This window comes from Mobula birostris, chromosome 6 (assembly GCF_030028105.1).
Source record: "Mobula birostris isolate sMobBir1 chromosome 6, sMobBir1.hap1, whole genome shotgun sequence".
Classification (NCBI taxonomy): Eukaryota; Metazoa; Chordata; class Chondrichthyes; order Myliobatiformes; family Myliobatidae; genus Mobula; species Mobula birostris.
The window spans coordinates 123,560,309-123,584,997 of record NC_092375.1 but is presented as its reverse complement, the minus strand read 5'-3'; the positions used below and the strand labels follow the sequence as shown (position 1 = coordinate 123,584,997).

General features: G+C 43.4%; 1 protein-coding gene across 3 annotated transcripts in view; it reads left to right on the top strand.

Moving 5' to 3' along the window:
• Positions 1 to 24,689, top strand: part of LOC140199341 (receptor tyrosine-protein kinase erbB-4-like) — a 986,886-nt gene that overhangs the window by 888,111 nt on the left and 74,086 nt on the right. The gene's annotated exons all lie outside the window — the stretch shown is intronic.

Sequence of the window (24,689 nt, the reverse complement as noted above, 5' to 3'; positions counted from 1 at the left end):
CCTAGACTGTCCCACTGGTAGAAACATCCACTCAACACCCACTCTATCTTGATATTATTTCAAACTCCTGTCTGTCCCTCATGCTCGAGGCAGCACATTCAGTGCAAAGGGTGCTAACTCTCTTAAGGCCATGAAGTTAAGGACAGGTAGCAATCCAACATGAACGTGCATGTTGTGCATGTAAGTCCAAAGCTTGACTTAGCTGATCTCTTAAGTTAGTTGTTGCCTTTGCCCACTCCCTGTCAGGAGCAGGGTGGGGGAGGGGGTTAAAGGAGGGGGTCATGCATCATTTAGCTGTGTATGAGCTATAAAAGATGTTTCATGCTAACACTGACTGATTTTTCATTCACGGGCGCTTCTTTTGAGATCCTTGACAAATTTAAAAGACCTTCCCATTCTCTCTGCATAACGAGCAGGAGCAGCCTCTTGTGACTGTTTGCCATTTGGTATGATTGTGGAAAATCTTTTATCTTAGTACCACTTTTGTCCAGTAATCTCCTATCCCTTCCATCTCTTAACATACAGTATAAGGGTCACTTGGTTACTGTCTTGAATACACCCAGTTGTTGAATTTTCACAACACTGAGAATTGCAAAGCTTCATGAAAATTCTCCTCATTTCAATGTTGAATGGGCACCCCTTCATTCTGAGACTGTTGACCCTTGAATCTGTAGAATCTATCCCAGAGAATCATCCTTCCTCCATCTGCCCTGTCAAGACCAACGTGAATATTGTACATTTCAGTGAGATCACCTCTCCTAAATTCAGGAGAGTTAGGCCTAATGTGCTTAATTGGTTGTCGCACAGCATCTCCCCCTCTTCCAGGAATCTACCAGGTGTCTGCTGCACTCCCTCCAATGTAAGTGTATTTTTCCTGAGATCTCACCTGGCCTTTATACTACTGAAATAAGACACATCCACACCTGGTCCCGAAGGGAATCAACCTGAAATGTCAACTGACCATTTCCTGCCAGAGATATGGCCTGACTGTTGAGTTCATCCAGTATCTTATTTGTTGCTCCAGATTACAGCATATGTAGTCTCTTGTGTCTTGATATCCTCTCTTGTACTCAAATCCTCTCACAATCAAGGCCAACATAACGTTTACCTTACTAATTGCTCGCCGTACTTGTAAACGGTTTATTGTTGTTGTATATAATGAGGTACAGTGAAAAACTTAGTTTTGCATGTCGTCCAATAGATCTCATCAAAAAATAAGTAGACCAAGGGAAAACCAATAACAGAATGCAGAATGAAGTGTTATAGTTTATAGAGAATGTGCAGTGCAGGCAGACAGTAAGGGTACATGATGAAATGGATGGTGAGGTCGAGAGCCCTTCTTATCACACAAGAAGTCCAATCCTTTATCCTGCAGCACCAGGTTGGAAGCTGTCCCACTGGGCAGAAGATACTAAAGCCAGAAAACATGCACCAGCAGGAGGGGGAAGAAGAGAGAGTGCCTGGGGTGAGAGGGTTCTTTACGGTACTTCCCGAAATTTATATAAAAGGGCACCCAGGGCCTTCGGAAAAACAGTACCTTTCAGCCGCTCACCAGATGATGTGTCTGCTAGTATGTTGAAAGAAATGGCTGTGGAGCTGGTGAATATACTGGCTGCCAGTGTCCGAAATTCAACAGGTTCAAGACCACTCCTTGCAGTCCGGAATGGAATCCCACTAGAGGGATACTGGGTGGTGTCACTGCCTTGGTGCTCCAGTGACTCAGTTTAATCCTGATCGCCTGTGCTGCCCGTGTGGAGTTTGCAAGTTCTCCCTGCAACTGCGCGGGTTTCCTCCAGGTGCTCCAGTTTCCTTTCAGATCCTAAAGATGAGCAGGTTGATCAGTTACCTGCGTAAATTACTCTTAGTGTAGTTTAGAGTCAAATGAATAAAGGGTAGTGGGGATGGGGTGGTGGTGGAATCTGTATGAGCGAATAAGTCACAGGACTACAGGAGAATAGGACTGATGTAAGCCAGCATGGATCTGAGGAGCTGATTGGTATATTTATGTACTAATGCAAGAAAAGAGGGAGGGGTGAAATTAGGGAAAGAGTCCAGATTTGAAACATATGAGGAATGTTTGATGCCTCTGGGCCTGAACTTGCTGAACTTTGGAAGAACGAGGGGTTATCTTACTGAAATCTATTGAATATTGAAAAGCCTAGATAGAGTGGATGGAGTAAAGATTCAGAGAGTGTTTCCAAAAGTGGACGAGTTTAGGACCAAAGAGCACAGCCTCAGAATAAGTGGACAATCCTTTAGAACAGAGAAGCAATTTCTTTAGCCATAGGGTGATGAATCTATGGAATTCATTGTGGAGACCAATTCATTGGGTATATTTAAAGTGAAGGTCGATAGATTCTTAGTAAGGGTGTTAAAGACCACAGAGAGAAGGCAGGGGAAATGGGTTGAACAGGAGAATAAATCAGCCATAATGCAATGCCAGAGCAGTCTGGATGTACTGAATTGCCTAATTCGGCTTTATGGTCTTATAAAAACAGAAAATGCTGGCAACATGTAGCAGTTCAACCAGTATTTGTGGAAAGAGAAATAATGCATCTTAAGTTTGGCCAGTTGAACTGGCATTGATCATAGGGAAAATAATGGACCATGTCATTTAGGAAGTGGTAACAAGGCTCTTGGAAAATAATGGCACAAGGGTCTGCAAGTGCTGGAATGTGAAGCGAAAAACAAACTTCTCAATAGGCTAAGCAGCATCTGTGAGTGGGGAGAAGTTGTGGACGTCTCAATCAGAAGTCAGTAATTCCTTTACCCCCACAGATGCTGCTCAGTGCTCTGAGTTCCTCCGCAGCTGTTTTATTTGGAAAATAGCACTGGCATGCTGATCAGGTGCAACACGAGAGATTATTAAACAAGGACATGTGGGGTTATGAGTTGCATACTGGTACAAATTGAGGATGTATTAATAGACAGAAGGCAAAACAGGAATAAATGAGTCATTTTCGGGTTAGAAAGCCGTGAGCAGTGGAAGGAGCCAAGACGCTTAATTAGAATTTAGAACACAGAGCAGTACAGCACAGCACAAGCCCTGCAGACCACAATGTTGTGCCCATCTTTTAGCCTACTCTCAGATCAACCTAACTCTTCCCTCCTTCATAGGTCTCCATTTTTCTAACATCCATGTGTCCGTCGAAGAGTTTCTTAACTGTCCCTAATGTACCAGCCTTTACCACCAACTATGACAGGGCATTCCATGAGTATTACTAAAACAGTAACAATGGGTCCAGCATCAAACTTGAGCCATTATGTACCTTGCAGAATGTTCAATGTTCAAGCTGTGACATATTAAAACAAAAGTTATTAGTGACATTAGAACTTTGTACAATCTGAGTTCAGAAGCAGAACTCACTGTGTTGGGGCTGTCATTGGTGGAAATTGTTACTGCACTTAGTTTTTTTCCTTGAAACTGAAACAATTACATTTCCAGACCACCTTTCCTGATCTTAAGGCATCCTGTTGCAACTGATCAAGACCTTATAGAGTGCAGTTAGAAATGTCACGTAAAAAATTCAACACAAAATGCTGAAGGAAATCAATAGACCAGGAGGCATCAATGGAAAAGAGTAAGCAGTCGACATTTTGGGCCAAGACCCTTCACTAGTCCTACTGAAGGGTCTCGGCCTGAAACATCAACTGCTTACTCTTTTTCATAGATGCTGTCTGGCCTGCTGAGTTCCTCCAGCATTTTGTGTGTATTACTTTGATTTCCAGCATCTGCAGATTTACTCTTGTTTATAAAAAATTCAGAAGGTAGTTTGGCCCCAGCAAGTGATAATTGATGAGGTTGGTTTTATTAGCATTGTTGGTTGAGAAATAAATATTCGGAAAGTCGTCACTGAGAAATCTGTTGTTTTTCTTCAATGTCATGCCAAGAGACTCTTCTTCGATTCTTCCTGATGTGAAAGACCATACCTCCAGCAGGTTTTTCTGGAGCTCCTTCTGACATGCAGTGCACCACTGCCCTTGGTTGTGTGTTGAACTCTTTGGAATTATGCCTGGCTCAAGGTCAAGGCTTAACTAACGTGACCAGATATGGTAATAACATCCAGTACTGAAAGGGTTAGTCTTTAATGTGAGCATTAACAGGTGGAATAAAGAAAACTTGAGATAAAAATAAGATCCCACTATAATTTACAATCGGAGTGCTTCAGCCAAGAATGGTGTGAAGATCCTATTATCATTAGTTCTCTATTCAGACAGCACTGTTTCAAAGTACTGGGGCTCTTATTTCTCAGTTGTAGGAGAATGCATCATTACAATGGGCAATCTAGTGTAGGCCTCCTTCCCTAATGATGCAGTTCAGTAGCCAGAAGTCCCTGTTTAGCAGCATCCAGCAGACACTTTTGGGTGAGATCAATAGGCTTGATTGTCAAGGAAAATGTAGCCATTTAAGAGGAGAAACTGTTTAACCCCTTTGAGACAGACCAGACAATTGATTTGAAATGAGGTGATATCAGTTATTCCAGTTTCATGCAATACTCCTCTCTACTGAAACATTCACTGAAGTATTTTTTTTGCTCTGCATTCAATGTTTTGATGCTGATTGGTGGTAGGTAAGAGAAAAGGCTCTTGAGAAATGTACAATGTGAAGATATCACACATTGCTGCCTCAAACTCTTCATAATGACTGCTTGGCCTCTGCTGAATTTTGCTTTAAAGTTCTGTCAACCAAACCTTTGGTCAACAATCTCTAGAATTCCTGGTTCTCCATCCACAGGACAGGGAGTAAGAGTTTTCAAGTGGGAGCAGGACCAGAGAGATTCAAGGATATTTGCTTTTGTGTGATCTTGCACTATATTGCTTACCTGCTCTACACTCTTCTGTAGACTTTACATTTTATTCTCTATTGTTACTGTTTTATCTTATTCCAAACATCCCACCCTGCAAAAACTCATTTCAGGGAGGCAGCACCATCAATTTGCAGGAGATTCCTGGAACTTCCGGGAGAGGTGGGATGTCTGCAATAGAGTAGCTCCTTAGCAGCTAGCCAGCTAGTTTAAATAACGTTAGCTACGCTAATGAACAAATGACACCTGTTAAACTCATCTCAACATGTCTTCTACAGTCTTAACCCACCATGGGCAATAGAAAAGTCACTGTTGCAAACAGTGCAGTGAGCAACACTGTCATTGTTTTTGACCCCTATTAGGCAGGGGTACACTTTAGTGTAGTCTGGGGTGATGTACGTTTTATATTTTCTTTTTTTGGAAGGCTCTCCCATGGCACGCACGCTCTCCCTCTCTTGCGTGTTCTCTCGCTCTCTCTCTCTCTCTCTCTCTCTCTCTCTCTCTCTCTCCCTCTCTCTCTTTCTCTCGTGGTCGCTCTCGCGCTCACTCTCTCTCTCTCTCTCACACTCTTTCTTGCTCTCTCTCGTTCTCGCACTCTCTCGCTCACTCGCTCTCAAAAGAATTGATATCCAGAATATTGTATACAATTTGCGGGCATCAGGGAGCCACTATTAATATGCGGGAGACTCCCGGAACTTCCGGGAGAGGTGGGATGTCTGTTATTCTAGCTTTCACCTTAAATCTCTGCCTCTTATCTTAAACACCTAACTTTCACTTAAACCCCTACCACTTACCTTAACTCCCACCTCTTACCTTAACCCCCCCACCTCTCACCTTAACTCTCACCTCTCACCTTAACCCCCCACCTCTCACCTTAACCCCCTACCTCTTATCTTAACCCCCACCTCTCACCTTAAACTTTAAAACCCCTACCTCTCACTTTAAACCTCTAGCTCTCACCTTAAACCCCTACCTCTCACTTTAAACCCCTATCCCTCACCTTAAACCCTATCTCTCACCTTAAAACACTAGCTCTCACCTTAAACCCTACCTCTCACCTTAAACTCCTAGCTGTCACCTTAACCCCTTAGCTTTCACCTTAAACCTGAAGCTCTCACTTTAAACCCCTAACTCTCATGTTAAACCTATGTTTTCTTGATTTTGATACCTCTCTCATGGGAAAGAGGTTTTGACCGTCTATCCTATAATTGTATATACTTCTATCAGGATGCCCTCAACCTCTTTTGCTTCAGAGAAAACAAGCTGAGTTATCATTCTCTCCCCATAACTAAAGCCCTCCAATCCAGGCAAACCTGTGTGAGTCCCCTCTGCTCTCTCTCCAGTGCAACCACATCCTTCCTACATAGTATCACCCAGAACTGCACAGAATTCTCCACATGCAATCTACACAGTGTTATGTAAAGTAGCAAAATAAAATGCCAATTTTTATTTTCTACCCTCCGACCTATGAAGGCAAGGTGACATAAGCTCCACAATTGTATCTGCTTCCATCATTTCTCCTGGCAACCCATTCCAATGTCACAGTAGCATTACAAGTGCACAGATATACAAATATACAAATATTAGAAGAGAAGTAAGAAAGAGTAAAAAATAAGTTACCTCAAACAGTCTAACAGGAGGGGGCCATCACTCCCCTGGCTATAGGTTGACTCATTATAGAGCCTAATGGCCGAGGGTAAGGATGGCCTCATATAGCGCTCTTTGGAGCAGCGCATTTGTCTTAGTCTACGGTATTAATAAATGTATTCCCCTGTTCGGCCAAGGTAGCATGCGGAGGGTGAGAAACATGTCCAGAATTGCCAGGGTCCTTTGTTCTACCACAGCCTCCAGGGTGTCCAGTTTGACTCCTATAACAGAGCCAACCTTTCTAATTAGTTTATTGAGCCTGTTGGCATCACCCATGTTGATGCCATTGCCCCAGCACACCACTGCATAGAAAATTGTACAGACGATAACAGACTGATAGAACACATGAAGGAGAGGCCCGCATACCCCAAAGGACCTCAGTCTCCTCAGGAAGTAGAGGTGACTCTGGCCCTTCTTGTACACAGCCTCTGTGTTGGTGCTCCACTTAAGTCTGTCATCCAAGTGCACCCACAGGTACTTTTATGTCCTCACCATGCCCATGTCCTCACCATCGCCACAGGGAGCAGTGCAGGCTTAGCCTTCCTAAAGTCCATCACCATCTCCTTTGTCTTACTGATATAGAGCCTGTCTTGCAACTGTCCTTTAAACTTCCCCCTTCTCGCCTTGAAGCTACATACTCTGGTATTTGATATTTCTACCCTGGGAATCAAGCTCTGATTATCTGCCCTATCTATGTCCCACGTAATTTTATATACTTCTATTTGGTGTCAAACTTCCTTTTACATCCATTATGTATGATCCATTTTCTCTTGGTTTCTAGGTTTCCCTATCCTTCCCCCTTTTCTGCAACGCGCTGCTTCTCTGAATCTCTCCGTTCTTATGGAAGGTCATCAAACTGAACAGTAACCCTGTTTCTCTCACTGCATATGCTATTTGACTACTGAGCACTTCCATTGTTATGGGTGCTGAAGGAAGGGTATCAGGGGTTTTGAATGCAGGTTGTGGTAAGGAGATGTTGTCAGAGAGCCAAGGGACACAACTGAGCCAAAGCTTTGAAGGCTCTTGATTAAATCAGAAGAAATTTTCTGGTGGAAGAGGGTGAACTTAAGGTGATCTGTTGAAGAACCGGGGGCAACATGCAGAGAATTCCTTTAATGTAGTAAATTATTATAATGTGAAATGCATGACCTAGACAGGTGATGAAAGCAGATTCATACTCACTTTCCAATGTGTATGCAATAGTCAAAAAGGAGTATTGGTATTGCTGTTGGGAAAGGGTAGATGAATGGACCAATTGCAGAGTTCCCTCAAGAAGCAACCACAGGAGTAGGATGAGGACTCTTAGTGGTGTTTCATTCAATAATCATTCTACAGTCAACGTCACTTAGATCATATTTCTTCACCACTCTGATGTTCATCTAAGCAACAACTGAACCTCTTGACCATGTCTACATGCTTTTATACATTGAGTTGCTGCCACTTTATTGGCTGGTTAGATGTTTGCATTAACAAGCATGAGTACTGAGGATACACTCTGAGGCAACTTTATGAGCTACACCTCACATTCACAACCCACACATATACACACTCAAATACGCTCACAAATACACAATAATTCTCATACACTTCTCTTACACATTCATGATGATACACACACAGCCTCACATTGCCCCACACACGGTCTCACTCTCACCCTCATTCCCACAGGTGTATACACTCCTCACTGCACAAACACACACAAATTCATTTTCACATTCCTATCTTCACACACACACACACACACACACACACACACACACACACACACACACACATTCACCTACAAATACATATTCTCACACATTTATTCTCACACACGTACAGTCACAGACACATATTCACACTCACATCACACACGCTCACTTTCATCCTCACTCTCAAACTCTCACACACTTGGTCTCGCACACAGAATTATTTTCAAAAATACACACTCACTCACATTCCCACTCATATCACACTCAGTGCCTCTCCCAAATATTGACACCACAAATGCACATTTGCTTGGGCTCACACACACTAGCTCTCATGCCCCCTCACACACTCATTCTCAATGCTTTCTCAGATATACACTCACTTCCTTGTGTTCACACTGTCATTCTTCAGTCCATACTCCACAACATTCACTGTCACACATATTCAAAAATACACAATCGCTTTCCTACCATACTCATATATTCACACATGCAGACACACACGTGTACACAAACACTCTTCATAATGCAAACACACACTGACACGTACTCAGTCTTGCCTTTTCAATCTCTTTCTGTCACAAACACACACACAACAAATGCAGAAACACATCCACACATACAAACACACTATCAGGAGAACACATAGACACACACACACACACACACACACACACACACACACACACACACATATCCTGCTGTGTCATATGCAGCTTATCTCCCTCATGCAACAGCAAAATATTTTGGTGTGTTTTTTAATATTATCAATAGAATGAACTGATAACCTCAGGACGTTTAGGCAAGCTATTTCCAACCTTGTACAGTGTCATTTTCACAGGGGTCAAACCCATAATGAAACGGGAGAGATGTTTAGTCCAAGCACGACTTGTGTGGCTGAACCATACTACCAAAGGTCCATCATGTACCCTGTCAGAGCAGGGTTCTGCGATTTTGAAATAACACAGGAAAATAGGAGCAGGCTATTTCCCAGGCCAGTGGAGTTTAAAACTAGAAGGCACAGGTTTAATTTAATTCTACAGATTTATTTATCTTGCGGTACGGTGTAGAGTATGCCCTTCTGGCCCTTTGTGCCGAACTGCCCAGCAATCCCTGATTTAACCCTAACCTAATCATCAGACAGTTTACAATGACCAATTAACCTATTAACCAGTATATATTTGGACTGTGGGAGGAAACTGGAGCACCTGGAGAAAACTCATGGATTCCATGGGGAGGATGTACAAATTCCTTCAAGAGGACCCTGGGATTGAACGCCGAACTCCAATGCCCTGATCTGTAATAGTGCCATGCTAACTGCTATGCTACAGTGGTTAAGATGAGAGGGAAAGGTTTAAAGGGAACCCAAGGGGCATGTCTTTCTCATAGAGGCTGGATGGGTATATGGAACAAGCTTCCAGAGAAGGTGGTAGAGATGAGTGAGCAGAAGTACAATGTTTGAAAGACTTCCTGTATGTGCACAGGAAAGGTTTAGAGAGATATGGACCAAACACAGGAAATGGAACTAGCTCGATTAGGTAGCTTGGTCAGCATGGACAAGCTGAGACAAAGGGCCTCTTTCCATGCAATATAACTTTATGACTCCATGACGCAATGAGGGGTCGGCTATCAGAACCTTCCAAGCCTGCTCCATCATTTAATGTGATCATGGCTGATCTGTGCTGGCCTGAACTCCTGCTCTGTGTCATTTCACCATACCTGTCCTTTCCTAAATCTGCAGATTATTTACTCACCTCCGCTTCCAATACTTCTAATGATCCAGCTTTCATGACCTAGCAGGGCAGAGAATTCCAGAAATTCACCGCCTTCTACAAGTAGAAACTTCTATGCACCTCAGTTTAAAATGACCGGCCCTTTACCCTGCAGCTTTGCCCCTCGTTCGTGACTCTCTCAGTAGTGAAAACATCCCAACATATATTCTGTCAAGACCTTCTTAGCATCTTATGTGTTTTAATAACAACTCTCCTTAGATTCTTGACTGGTCAAGTAATTCTGCTTCTATATCTTATGGTCTGATCGTGTACAGGCTCAAATTACTTGGTCTCTCGTGGTAGGACCATTAGATATAGGAGCAGAATTAGAAGATTCAGCCCATTGCGTCTGATCTGCCATTCAGTCATGGTTGAGTTTGTTTTAATTCCATTGTCCCACCTTTTCCCTGTAACCTTTAACTTCCTTATCAATCAAGAGCCTTTCAATTACTGCCTTAAATGCATCCAATGACTTGATCTCCCCAGTCCTCTGTGGCAACAAATTTCACAGATTCACAAACTGAAGAAATACCTTCTTATCTCAGATCCTAGACTCTCCCACTAATACAAACATTCTCTCCACATCTACCCTATGGAGACCATTCAGTATCCAGCACGTTTCAAAGAGATTTCCCCTCCCACCACCGCCCCCCCCATCCTTCTGAACTCCATAAGATACAAGGTGTGGAGCCATCCAACACTCCTTATATGTTAAGCATTTCATTCCTGGGATCACTCTTGTAAACGTCCTGTGAACCCTCTCCAGAGCCTATATATCCTTCCTCAGATATGGGGCCCAAAATTGCCCACAATATTCCAAATGCAGTCTGACCAATCCTTCTCATCCCAGGTGTTAGCCAGGTGAATCTCCTTCGTACTGCCTCCAATGTTTCTATATTGTTTTACAGGCAACGGGTCCAAAACTGTGCACAGTATTTCCAGGTACCTTGCTGTACAATGGCAACAAAATCTCCCTACTTTTAAACTGGCAAGGAAGAACAGGAACATTCTGCACCACTAAATGAGTAAATATTAAATTTCTTCACAAATGTCCTAAAGGGGCACAATTTCCAATTACACCAGCATTGCCCATCTCTATCACCTGTGCCACACCTCCTTCAATGCAATTCCTAGTTCTTCTCTATCTCAGGTTTGACCAGCAGAACTGCTAATCAATCCACTAAACTCCCTCCCCATATCACTGTTTAAAAATATAGGGGCTTTATTTTGAAACTTTCACCCAGTTAGGCAAACTTTAATTGCTAGAAGCTTGAGGTTGTCCTGATGTTCATCTGATCTCTTAGGAAATTGGTTTATTACTGTCACGTTTACTGAGGTACAGTGAAAAATATTTACTTAGCATACCATCTATTCAGATCATTTTATTACAACAGTATGTTGAGGTAGTACATAGGAAAAATGCAGAATAAGGTGTTAGTTACCGACAGCACTGCAGTGCAGGTAGACAATAAGATGCAAGGCCATAACAAAGCAGCTTGCAACATCAAGGGTACACCTTATTGTACTAGGGGACAGCTCAGTAGTTTTACTACAGTGGGATAGAAGCTGTCCTTGACCCTAATGGTAGGCGCTCTCAAACATCTGTTTCTTCTGCCTGATGGGAACAGGGAAAAGAGAGAATGACTTGGGTGAGAGGAATCTTTGACCAAGTTTCTGCTTTCCTGAGGCATTGGGAAATCTGCACGGTGTCAGTTAAAGGAGGTCAAGTTTTCATAGTGGATTGAGTTGTATTTACAATGCTCTGTAATTTCTTGCAGTCTTGGGCAGAGCAGTTCGCATATCAAGCTGTGATGCATCCAGATATAGTTCATCAGTAAACATTGGCAATGGTCATCGGGACACACTCATTTCCTTAGTCTTCAGAGGAATAGAGGCGCTGGTGTGCTGTTGACCATAGAGTCTAGGGAGTTGGACCAGGGAAAAATATTGATGATATTTATGCCTTGGAACTTGAATTTTCTATGAAATATATTCAGTGACTTGGCCTCCACAGCCTTCTACGGTCAACAATTCCATAGGTTCACCATCCTCTAAGTGAAGATATTTCTCCTCCTCCTCAGACTGCGATCCTTGCTTCCAAAAACCCCAGCCAGGGGAAAGAAAGCATCCGGCTATTGTTCCCTCGCAGAATTTTAAACCAATGAGGCATGATCATTGATAATCTGTGTGTGCTGACAGATACCAATACAACAGCTATTGATCCCTCTGAAATGCCTGGTTATTTCAATTAGGTGCCCGGAGTTTTCACGCTCCGGCAGCTCAGTGAACCCCATTGATCGGGTGGAGATTGGATTTGCTCCTTCATTCGCCCAGGGGTAATCTGCTGCCCACAGCTCCACAGGCCGTTCCTGATCAGGACAGGAGCTGTGCAGGAGGCTGGCAGGATATCAGACAAGGGGCACCCCGCACGCAGTGTCACAGCAGCATCAGGAACTAATTACTGCAGCTCTGCTGGAGAAAGCAAACGTGTTTCAGAAGGCACGCTTAACTTAACATCCTCCAGTGTGGAAGCAGTGGGATGTGGAATCTAAACTCAAGCCTCACCCAGGAGAGCTGTGTGCCAACTGACACTTGATTCTCCACACAGACCTTCCCACAAAACATTGAAATCAAAAAAAAGAGCGACTTGGGAGGGGGAGCAGCCTCATGCCATGAGAGGACAGCTTTAATCATTGCACACACTGCACTGCCGGTGACTGGAGGTGCAGGGCCAAAGGCCGGCCCCGTTTGGGTGCTGTAACTGGAGCTCGGCCCGGACGGGCATTAGGTCAGTGGCATAACGAGGACTTTGCCCACTGCCGCTGGCTGCCTGTGAGGAAGCTAGCAGTGACTACCAAACCTCACAGCAATAAGAAAGGAAGGAAAGGTGGTGGGACCTCATTACATTTCTGTTTTGTTTTAGAAACACGGCAGCACAATGTGTTCCTCTAGCAGTGTGTTACTATAGTAATCCTATACCATAAGGCCAAAGGGTTAAGCACCAGTGTTCCCCTCAAGCTTTGATATCAGATTTGAACTAATTCAATATTTTTCTGCTCCATTCCTATATTTTTTGATTCCCAAGTCCCTTTTAAATGTTGTTTATGTGTCTGCCTCAATTATTTCCTTTAGCAGCTCATTCTATATACTGACTACCCCGCGGGTGAAAATGTTGTCCCTCAGGTTGCTATGAAATTTCTTCCCTCTCACGTTAAACCTAGTTCTTGATTCTCTAACTCTGGGTAAAAAACTGGGCATATTGACTCCTGTCTTCATCTCCTCGTGATTTGATATATCTGTATACGATCGTCTGTCATTCTCCCACACCTCAATGAGGAATAGTCCCAAACTGCTCAAATTCTCTTCACAACTCTCTCCCCTGAGCCCCAGCAACATCCTCATAAATCTCTTCTGCACACTTTCCAGCTGATGGCACCTCTCCTATATCAGGTTGACCAAAACGGAAGAGCAGCAGCACCAATGTCAGGACAACAGCACAGTAACCTTACCGGCGCAGCCCTGAAACACTAATCGTCAAAGGTGCCTGTGCGTGAACTCTTTTAACACGCTGGAGATCTAAGCAAATGAGCGTTGAGCTGAGCAATCTGCACTTAGCCCTCACATATCCTGTATATTGGCACAAGCTCAGAATGCCTGCTCACACTCACAACAAATGCAATCTGTCCACACAGACATAACCCCAATATATCACACACGTAAATGAACAGACTGAAGGCTACAGCCTAGCTCCAGATTTTGAAGTCAGTGGAAGCAAGGTAACAGTAGTTATTTTTTAACCCCACTAATAACTTTAAACACGTAAATCAGATCAGCTCCATAGAATGTGAAAGTTCAGTTCTCAATCTGTCCTGGTTCCTCTGGCGTATCTCCCATTTCACCGGGAAAAACCTGTCAATTTTTAAGTAAGGAAGTGAAAACCAGACGTTATACTCTAGGTAATCTCTACAAAGCCCTTCATACCTGCGATACAGTATTGACGCACTCCTAAGCTCTAGCCCCTTGCGATTATGACACACGCCACCTACCATAGGAATTGCTCACTACGACAACAGGTGGGATTTCAGTTACAAAAGAAGTCCAAATCCTCTTGCACATCTGCATATCAGAGCCACAGAATTCAGGGGTAGCTGCAGCACAGATGGAGACTGCTGGCTCTGTGCAGGACCCCCATTCTCTTTCCTTTCAGATATTTATCCCTCTTCCCAGTTCAACCTGTCTCCACCACCCTGGCATCACATTCCAGACTCCAGGCCCCAGACTCTTTATCCTCATCTCACTCCTGTTATTTAACGTTGTTACGTACCCCGTAACTGGGTTACCAAACCAGCAGAAATGGATCACTCAGTTGGAGTCTGGATTACTAGAACTAAGAAAGTTTTATTAAAGAAACAAGCAACACAGTACTCTAATCAAAAGGATAATAAATGCAACAGTTCAGCAATGATAAACACACATGTACACAGAATTACGATAACAGGATCAATCAAGCTCTATCGTTGTCTAGGGGTAAATGACCAGTTTCAAAGTGACGCAAAGTTCTGTTCAATTTAGTTCAGTTCAGTTCACAGTAATCGCTGCCATGGGAGATGGACAGTGGGGTGGGGGGGGGGGGAAGGAGAGAGAGAGCAAAACGAATGAATATTCAAACGGCTTCCACACAGACCTCCAATATTCTTCGCAGTCAGAGTTCGGGCGAGCCCTTTGTGCTGTCATCTGAGGTCACCGACCATGACCCCTCCGTTTCCAGATACGATCATTTCTCTGCGGTGAACCTGGCACCCAGGCAAGGGTGGACACACACCAGGTTCCCGCCAATCGTGCCTTTCCACCCTGTGCCTCTATGGCTTAGTCCTGCGACCAGCTGTCCAAAACTTCCCACCGACTTGTGGAAGATGCACCGCTTCCAGGGTCTCGTTACCTCGTGGTGTCGTGTGTGTCTTGCCTTAGCGAACCTGTCCCTTTTTATCCCCCTGCTGGGGTATCACCTGTCCATCACTTCAAACAGTTCAGGGTTCAAAGGGGGAGCCGATCTTGACAGCTCTCCTTCCGTTAACTCTCCCGTCCCTTCATTAACATCTCCAAATGCTGCTCCATTGTTTTCCTTAGCTCTCTTTCTCCTGAAGACAGGTGGCAGACCAACTGCTGATCCCACGGGTGCCAGCCCAGGCCAGCTAACATCTTAATCTATGTGTATTCTCGTCACAACCTCAATTCTCTACTTTTTAGTTCTTAACCCCTGTCTGCCTTCCCTCCCCTTTTTCAGCTGCTATCTTCATGAGTTCAAATCCACTCGTACCTTCCCTAGAATCCTTGTAGTAAATTAATCCCCATAATCATTGTCGTAAGTCTCTCTACACCCTCTTTATAGTTTTCCTCTCTTCCCTAACGTGTGGCCCCCAGAACGGTACACAGTACTACAACACTGACTGAATGGATGTTGTATGAAGGCTCATCATGACTTCTTTGCTCTTGTACTTTGAGCTTCTTCTTTTAAATCCCAAAATCTCAAGTCCTCCTATTATAATCATATGCACAGCCACCCTGCCACTTTTGTCAAGCTACAAACGTTTGCCCCCCGATCTCTCTGTTCTCGTACCAGTTTTAAGATGTGCGACTAGTTTATACATACTTTCTCATTCTTCCTATGTAAGTATATTGCCTCACACTTCCTGACATTACATTTCATCATCTACCTATCTACCCTTTCCGCGGCCTTGTCTATGTTTCCTTAAAGTCTGTGCCTATCTGCTATTTGTATTATATGCAACTTTGGAAATTGTATTTCGTGCCCACAGTCATTAATGTTATTCATCCCACAAGTACCAAGCCCTGGGGAACTCCATTGTGCACTGTCCTCCAGTCTGGCAACCAACTATTTCACTCTATTGCCTGTTGCATAGCCAATTTTCTCTCCACTGCTGCAACAGCTCCTTTTATTCCATGACCTTTAGTCATGTGTGGCATATTTAATAGCATCCTCCACAGAGTCTTAGAACACTGCAGAACAAAAACAGGCCTTCAGTCCACCTAGTGTATGCCAAACTATTAATGTCCCATCGACCTGCACCTGGACCATAGCCCTCCATCCCATCCACGTACCTATCCAAATTTCTCTTAAATGCTGAAATCAAAAGGCGTGGAGGGAAATCGTCCGATAACCAGAGAAACTCCGGATGCGACGTACCTTTCCTTTTACACCATGTGAAAGGATGCCCATTATTCTGCCAAACAGACTGCTGAAGGAACTCAGTGAGGTCAAGCAACATCTGTTGGGGGGGGAGGAATTATGGATATTTCAGGTCAGAACCCTGTATTGATCCAAAATATCAACAATTCCTTTTCTTCGCAGACTGGTGCTTGACCTGCTAATTTCCTTCAACAGATTGTTGCTCTAGATTCCAACATATATTCTCCCATGTCTCCATTATTCTGTCACAAATGTCCCTATTTTGCACCACCTGCCATGTATATCTTCACTTCGGTTCATGTCCTTTTATGCCCTTTGTGAATCCTCCTTACATCAGACTCTTTCTAACCTTGCTTTGTAGTGTCAGTCGCTTTGGATATATTACACTCACTGCAGACACCTACAATATGTCCTCGAGCTTTGTCATATTCAGCCATCTTAGTGCAAAATCATACGACTTTCTTGGTGCTGACTCAAAGGGCCGAATGACCTACTCCTGCACCTATTGTCTATTGTCTATTGACCCCTTCACTATAGAAAATGAAGCCAAAGTCAAGCTTATTTTCATATGCACAAATACATATACTGTGTCTGTAAGTGCAATGAAAAACTTACTTGCAGCAGCACCACAGCCATGTGGCATCATAAAATCAGCATTCACAAGAAAAGTCTAAATTAAGCATAAATTGTGCACCATTTAATACAAGAAATAAAGCAGTTAAAAAAAATCCAGTTTAGTGCAAAGAGACCAAAGTAGTCATAGTGTTGCTAAACTGTCATGATTAGTGATGTGCAGGTTGGTTCAAGAAGTGAATAGTTGAAGGAAAGTCGCTGTTCTTGAGCCCAGTGGCGCGGGAGTTCAGGTTTCTGCACATCTTTTTTTACGTGGGGTGGGGTAGGTTTGCTGTTTCTCTTTGAACTGACTTCCGTGGGGTTCTTTTTGTTTTGTGACCATCTGGAGAAGACAAATCTCAGAGTTGTATACAACATACGTATTTTGATAATAAATGAACCTTTCAACCTTTGATCCTGCTCTATGGTAGCTGAGAGAAGATGGCATGGCCCTGATGGTGGGGATATTTGATGGTAGGAGGTAGCACATCTGGTAGGTACTACTGTTGGAAGGAACATGTCCATGATGTATGAGGCAGAGTTCACATCTCTTTGCAGCTTCTTACTGAGAGTGACACAAGGGACCTCCAAAAATCTTAAAATAAATAGTTAAGTTTAATGGTGGGGGGGGGGTAACTACTGTTGTTGGTGGAAGGATCAAGAGCAAGAAGATATTATGTAAAAATTTGAGCACATATTTCCAAAATCAGTAGTGCTTTCTCCCAAAAGCAGATGGATGTTTGTTGAATAATGGGGACAAGGGATATGAAGCACAAGCCTATAAATTTAGTCTGTAAATTTAATCCACCATTATCTGCTTGAACGGCGAAGCAGATTCAATTGATGAAACTGCTTAATCTCCAGCTTTTTACTGTAATGCCACGTAGTGTGCAGAATTTCAAAAGCAGCAATTGTGATTGAAGAGCAGCAATAAGTTTTCATGGATGTAACTGTCCTCGTGTATGGGGAAAATAGAACTGAAAGAGTGCTGTATTTGCTCGCCTATAACTTCTGATGAGACCCAAAGCCAGGAGATAGAACAAAGCCAGAACACAAAATCAGCCTTTATTCAGTAAAACCACACATCTACAAAAGTCCCGAAACTCTACAGTACATCCCAAAGCATGATTATGTAATGATCTATGAGACGGTGGTAGGAACAATGACTAGTGGAACTCAGCCTGGGATTGGTTGTCAGCTGACCAATAGGCATTGGCTGTTTCAGCTCGTCATAACATAGGGTGACAAGGCAAATTCACTTCAGATGATCAAGTGATGTGGAATTAGGAATAGAATGCAAATAAGTAATTAGAAAATTTAGAGCAGAAACTGGGATTGAAGAAAGATGTTGTTTGGTACTGGATATCTATTTGAAGTCCCTTTCAGTCAAATCCTTGTTCAACTGATAAGTAGGTATTAAAGGCTCATCTTATCCTCAGGTGGGACTTGTGTTCACTGATTTGGATGGCTTCCCAAAGGGCTCTGGTTCAAAAGCTGCAGGTGATAGTAGGTGACATAGTGACACAACTAGTACAGCCACTCCCTCACAGTGCCAGAAACGTAGGTTTCATTCTGATCTTGCGCGCTGTCTGTGTGGAACTTGCACAGTTTTCCTGCACAATTTCCCCTGGGTGTTCTGGTTTCATCCCAGATCCTAAAGACATGCAGGTTGGTAGGTCTCTGTAAATTGCCCCTAGTGCATAGGTGAGTGGTAGAATCAGGGCCAGATATAGTGGGGCCGGGGGCCCTGGGCTGGAGGCCCTGATGGGCCCCTGCCGACACCGTAAAATGCTGCTGTACCAAGCAAAAAAAGGCAAGAACAAGAGCAAAGGTTGTACTGGTCTAAATATCAAAGCTGTGGACCAAGACATTGGTTTAGTACAATACGTAGGCTATAAGCTTACAGGCCTAAAGAGGGAGGACAGAAAGTAATGCAGATTCTTAGTTTGAAGGACAGCATCTAAAGCACTCAAAAATTGACCTAGGCTTAATTGGCTTAGTAAAGTTATGAGGGAGACGAAGTATGATGTACCCAATCTTAAATCTTTATTTAGCTATTGCTGTACATACCATAGGCCTTATTTCTCAAACAACGCCAAATCATTTTTATCTAGCTTTTTTCTCAACCGTGTGTTCTGAGAAAGTAAAATGGAAATGAGAGACAAAAAGACCAAGAGAGTTGGCACTATGGCAAACTAGGAAACTTGACAATACTCCAACAATCTTTCTGAAAAATGAGATCTAGCATATACTAACCTATTGCTGTACTGTATGGCTTGCAGAGTAAAGACCACTTATTACTTACTAGGTTTGTGAACAGTCAACTATTAGCCTATTGCCACAAAAACATGAACAGCACTGACACACAAGCCTAGATATTTACAAAGTCAGATGCTTGTTTTTTAAAATTAAAGCCTCGTTCTTCTGGATTTCTTTGCAGCAAAGTCCTTGATCAGATCATTAAAATCCAGTTTCTGAACAAGATCACTTTCAAGTGACATCAGAGTAAGATGATTCAGCCTGTCCTGTCTCGTTGTGGATCTGAGCCTATTTCTCACTAGCTTGAGCTTGGAGAAAGATGGCTCACCACTTGCATTTGTGACAGGGAGAGGCAGGTAAAGCTTCAAAGCAATGCTTACATTTGGGAAAATGACCTGCAAGTTTTTTTCTCTGAGGAAGCATTAAAGCTCTGTTGCGGATGAAATGTCTTTGCTACTTACAAATTCCCTGAAGTGGACAATCTCCTCCACAAAGTCTAACTCCAGGTCAGCTGAATATCTGCTTTGGAGATCCGATATTGTTTAGGATGCCAAATGTGTTGTTAAGGTCATTATATGACGCAAATCTGCAATCAATTTCTGCAAGTAATCTATCCATCATGACCAAAAAAATATTAACTGAGAATTTTTCTCTGGCTGACAAGCCAACATCAGGTGTTGTGGATTCACCCAGAAAGGCTTTACGTTTTCTTTGTCGTTGGGTGTCTTCTTTGTACACTTGTGAGACTGTTGGAGACAGTTTTAGCTTGGGTCTCAAAAGTATCAAATTGATCACGCAAGCTTGCTATGTATCCCCGTAGTGATCTCACCAAATCCACAGCATTGCACAGGTCTAGATTTATAGCTTGCAATGCAACTCTTGCACTTGCCCCCTGCAGTTGCTTATGTCAATATTCATCTCTCCTAAAACTTTGAGCACAGACTCACATAAAGCCTCTCCTGTGTGGTTCTCAATGGGTAAGGATGGCTCCTAAATGTTTCCATCAGTTGACACATAACGTAAAATGAATGTAAGCTGATCTACGTGTGCAACATCTGTGCTTGAATCGATGCTAATAGAAAAGTATTTGGCCATTTTGACTTCACTGATGATCTCTGACAGAACTCAATCGCTCATGAGCTCAATAAACTCCTCACATGTTTTAGGTGAAAGAAATGAAGAGGTGCCCGATCCTGCATTTCAAAATTTCTGTATGTGCGCTTTCAAAAACGGGTCAAACCCACTTATTACCTCCAAAATGCCCATGTAGTTGCCGTTATCAGGCCTGCCAAATATGTCACTGGAGCCTCGGATAGCTAGTCCCCTCTCGACCAAAAATTTCACAACCGCCACCGCTCTTCTCAATACGTCGGTCCAGTAGACACACTCTGATTCGAACTGTTTTTGCAGTTCTGTATCTATTCTTCCACTGTCAGACGCTAGTGTAACGTAGGTCAGTATTGTTTTCCTGTGGTGTTCGCTATTTTCATGCTCTCCTATGCGCTCAGCGGCATGTTTCCAGTCGCTAAAGCCAGTTTCGAAGATGGACTGACAGTTACCGTCACTGAAGATGCGGCATGCAAAACAAAACACACAGCCGGTGGAAGGGGAATATAAGAGCCACTGCCTTGATACGTACTCACCATTTACCAGCTTGTGTTTGAAGTGAAATTTGGAGAAAAAACATCTCTGCTGTTTGTATACTCATTCCGAAGCTTTGATATCCACATCCTTATTCTGGCAGGACTCTGGCCCTTTCTTAGCCCAGTATGCTCAGACGGAATCATCTAACGTTTCCTTTCCCCACCGAGCAGCGTCAGTGCTGTAAGGACCTTCAGTAGCGGTAACGTTAACATTAATGGCGGCCCGATTTGGTTGTTTGGAGACCTCTGTGGTCGGGAATCCCAAAGTCATGCTCACTGACTCTTCAATGTTAGCTGCTGACTGTGGCAAGGACGGGGTTCCTGTGCTAACGCTGGTGCTAGCGCTAGCTGTTGTACAAGTCTACATTTGTCCACCGGTCTCAGACTGTGACAAGAGCGATGGTACTGCTGCATCATCGAGAACAGGTTTTAAAAATCCTGCCAATTTCAATGTTTTTTTTAATGCTTCTTTCTCACGGTCCTCCTGTGCTAGTTTCTTTTTTCTTTCCTGTGCTCCACTCTCGTATTTTCTTTTTGTCTGCCATGATGATAGCTACCTATTTTGGGCCCCTCTGCAGCTCTGGCCCCTGGGCTGCAGCCCAGCCTAGCCCTGCCTAAAGTCCAGCCCTGGGTAGAATCTGTGGGGAATTGATGAGAATGTGATGAAAATGAAAAAAAATCAATATAAAATTAATGTAAATGAATCATTGATGCTTGGCATGGACTCTGTGGGCCAGAGGGCCTATTTATATACTGTTTCTCTTTATGAATGTACAAATTTATGCCATCAAAGACTATTGAATTATTCCCTATCATGAGAAGTTTGGACTCCTGACCTCATCGTCTACTTTGTATGACCTTGCACCATATTGTCTACCTGCATTGTTCTTTATTTGCAACTGTGGCTCTTTATTCTGCATTCTATTCTTGTTTTACCTTGTGCTACACCTATTCACTGCTGTAACGAATTGATCCGTATGAGTGGGACATAAGACAAGCTTTTCACTGTACCTTGATACACTTGACAATAATAAATGCATTTACTAATTTACCAAAGTTGGCAGATCAATATCAATCTGTAAAGAGATGAGAGAAGGGCGGGTGACAAGTGTGCTTCACCGTTGGTAAATATGAAGTCATTCATTTGAATAGAAAAACTAACTTAAAGCTGAATGGGAATGTCAGTAGATTTGAGAAAAGGGATTCATGGGAGATTAAAGGCCACACTGCAGGTAATGAGACTGTAGAGAAAAATATAAGTTCAATCGATGCTAAAGTCAAGATAAACTGATCCTTATGTGGCCTCAGGTACAGTACATGAGCAATGTTAAGTTGCATTCAATAGCTAGGAAATTAGTGCTTTAAAAAGCATACTGAATGCTAAAAATGCTAAAATAAGAGAAAGAAAGGCTCCAAAATCTTGTATTATGAAAGCAGAAGAGATTAATATACATAAAATATATAGACACAAGTGCCATCCCCTTCTCTCAATTCTAACGTCTCCGCCACATCTGTACTCAGGATGAGGCCTGTCATTCCAGGACTAGGGAGATGGCCTCCTTCTTCAAAGAAACAGGCTTCCCTACCTCCACCATCAACGCTGCCTTAAACCGCATCTCTTCCATTTCCCCCACGTTTACCCTCACTCCATCCTCCCGTCACCCCACCAGGGATATGCTTTCTCTTGTCCTCACCTACCAGCCCACCAGCCTCCACATCCATCACATAATCCTCTGTAACTTCCATCATCTCCTCTGGGATCCCACTACCAAGCATATCTTTCCCTTATCCCCACTATCTGCTTTTCGCAGGGATCACTCCCAAAGTGACTCCCTAGTCCATTCGTCCCTCTCCACTGATCTCCCTCCTGGCACTATCCATGTAAGCGGAGCAAGTGCCACACCTGCCTCTACACCTCCTCCCTCACTACCATTCAGGGCCCCAGACAGTCCTTCCAGGTGAGATGACACTTCACCTGTGAGTCTGTTGGGGTCATCTACTGTACCTGATGCTCCCGGTGTGGCCTTCTGTATATCAGTGAGACCCAACATAGATTGGGAAACCACTTCACTAAGCGCCTATGCTCCATCCGCCAGAAAAAGCAGGATCTCCCAGTGGCCACCCATTCTAATTCTACTTCCCATTCCTATTCTGAAATGTCAGTCCATGGCCTTCTCTACTGTTGTAATGAGGCCACACTTAGGTTGAAGGAGCAACACCTTATATTCTGTCTGCATAGCCTCCAACCTGATGGTATGAACATCGATGTAATTGTCCTCTCCCCACCTCTCCTCACCATTCCCCATTCCCATTTCCGTCTCTCACCTTATCTCCTTTCCTGCCTATCACCTCCCTCTGGTGCTCCTCTCCCTTCCCTTTCTTCCATGGCCTTCTGTCCTCTCCTATCAGATTCACCCTTCTCCAGCCCTTTGTTTCCTTCACCAATCGACTTCCCAGTTCTTTACTTCACCCCTCCCCTCTCCCAGTTTCACCTATCATCTACCACCTTATACTTCTTCCTCCCCTCCCCCCACCTTCTTACTCTGACCTCGTCTTTTTTTTCTCCAGTCCTGATGAAGGGTCGCAGCCTGAAACATCGCCTGTTTACTCTTTTCCGCAGATGCTACCTGGCCTGCTGAGTTCATCCAGCATTTTATGTGTGTTGCTTGGATTTCCAGCATCTGCAAATTTTTGCTTGTTTGTAGATGCAGGTGCAAACACTTTTCTACATAAGTTTGTGGATGATATCAAGTGAGAAGGCAAAATGTAGTTGAAATTAAAAACAGAAACTGCGGGTCTTCACAACCTGCAATAAAGACAGAAAACTGAAAACATTCAGCAGATCAAACTGCCTCAGTGGAGAGAGAAACACAGTTGATGTTTCAAGTCAAAGCCTTTGTTGGAATAAGGAAAATGAGAGAGCAAGTTTGTTTTCAGTCAAAAGACAGAAGTAGTGCTGGGCTGGAGGGGGGGAGCTACAAAGCGTCAGAGAAAAAGTAAGTCAAAGTCGAGTTCATTGTCATATGCACAAGTACAAGTACGCACAGACGCAATCAAAAAGTTCCTTGCAGCAGCACCACAGGCACATAGCATCATAAAAGCTGCATTTAGAAGAAAGTATATAATTTAAACTGTACACAATTTTTGCAAGAAAGCACAATCAGAACAAAAATTCAATGTCCATTTTAATGCAAAGTGGTCAAATTGATCAAGGTGTTGCTAAACTGATGTGATCGTAAGGCCAGTGATGTTGTGGGCATGGAACTGGACTCTCTGACGGTGGTGTCTGAAAAGAGAATGCTGTCTAAGTTGCATACCATCTTGGACAATATCTCCCATCCACTACATAATGTACTGGTTGGGCACAGGAGTACATTCAGCCAGAGACTCATTCCACCGAGATGCAACACAGAGCGTCATAGGATGTCATTCCTGCCTGTGGCCATCAAACTTTACAACTCCTCCCTTGGAGGATCAGACACCCTGAGCCAATAGGCTGGTCCTGGACTTATTTCCTGGCATAATTTACATATTACTATTTAATTATTTATGGTTTTATTACTATTTAATTATTTATGGTGCAACTGTAATGAAAACTAATTTCCCTCAGGATCAATAAAGTATGACTATGACTATGACTATGACTATTAGGGCTTTGCTGGTTGGTTCAAGAAACAAGTGAAGAAGCTGTTCTTGGACCTAGTGGTACAGGACTTCAGATTTCTCTGCCTCATGCCCAGTGGTATCGGGGAAAAGACGGCATGGCCCAAATGGTTGCGAACTTTGATGTTAATTGTCTTCAAAGGCAGCAGGAAGCAATGCCTCCCATAAGTATTGCTGATGATGAGGAGGGATGTGGCCCATCTTGGTTGCATTTAAGATCAGTTAGCTAACAGCAGAGCTCAAATATTTTTGTGGGAGAAGTGGGTTTGAATTTGTGGAAAATTGGCACCAGTATAGGGGAAGGAGGGAGCTGTTCTGATGGGACAAGCTCTACTTGAACCATATTGGGATAAAGGTCCTGGCAAATCGCATAACTAGGACTGTGGATA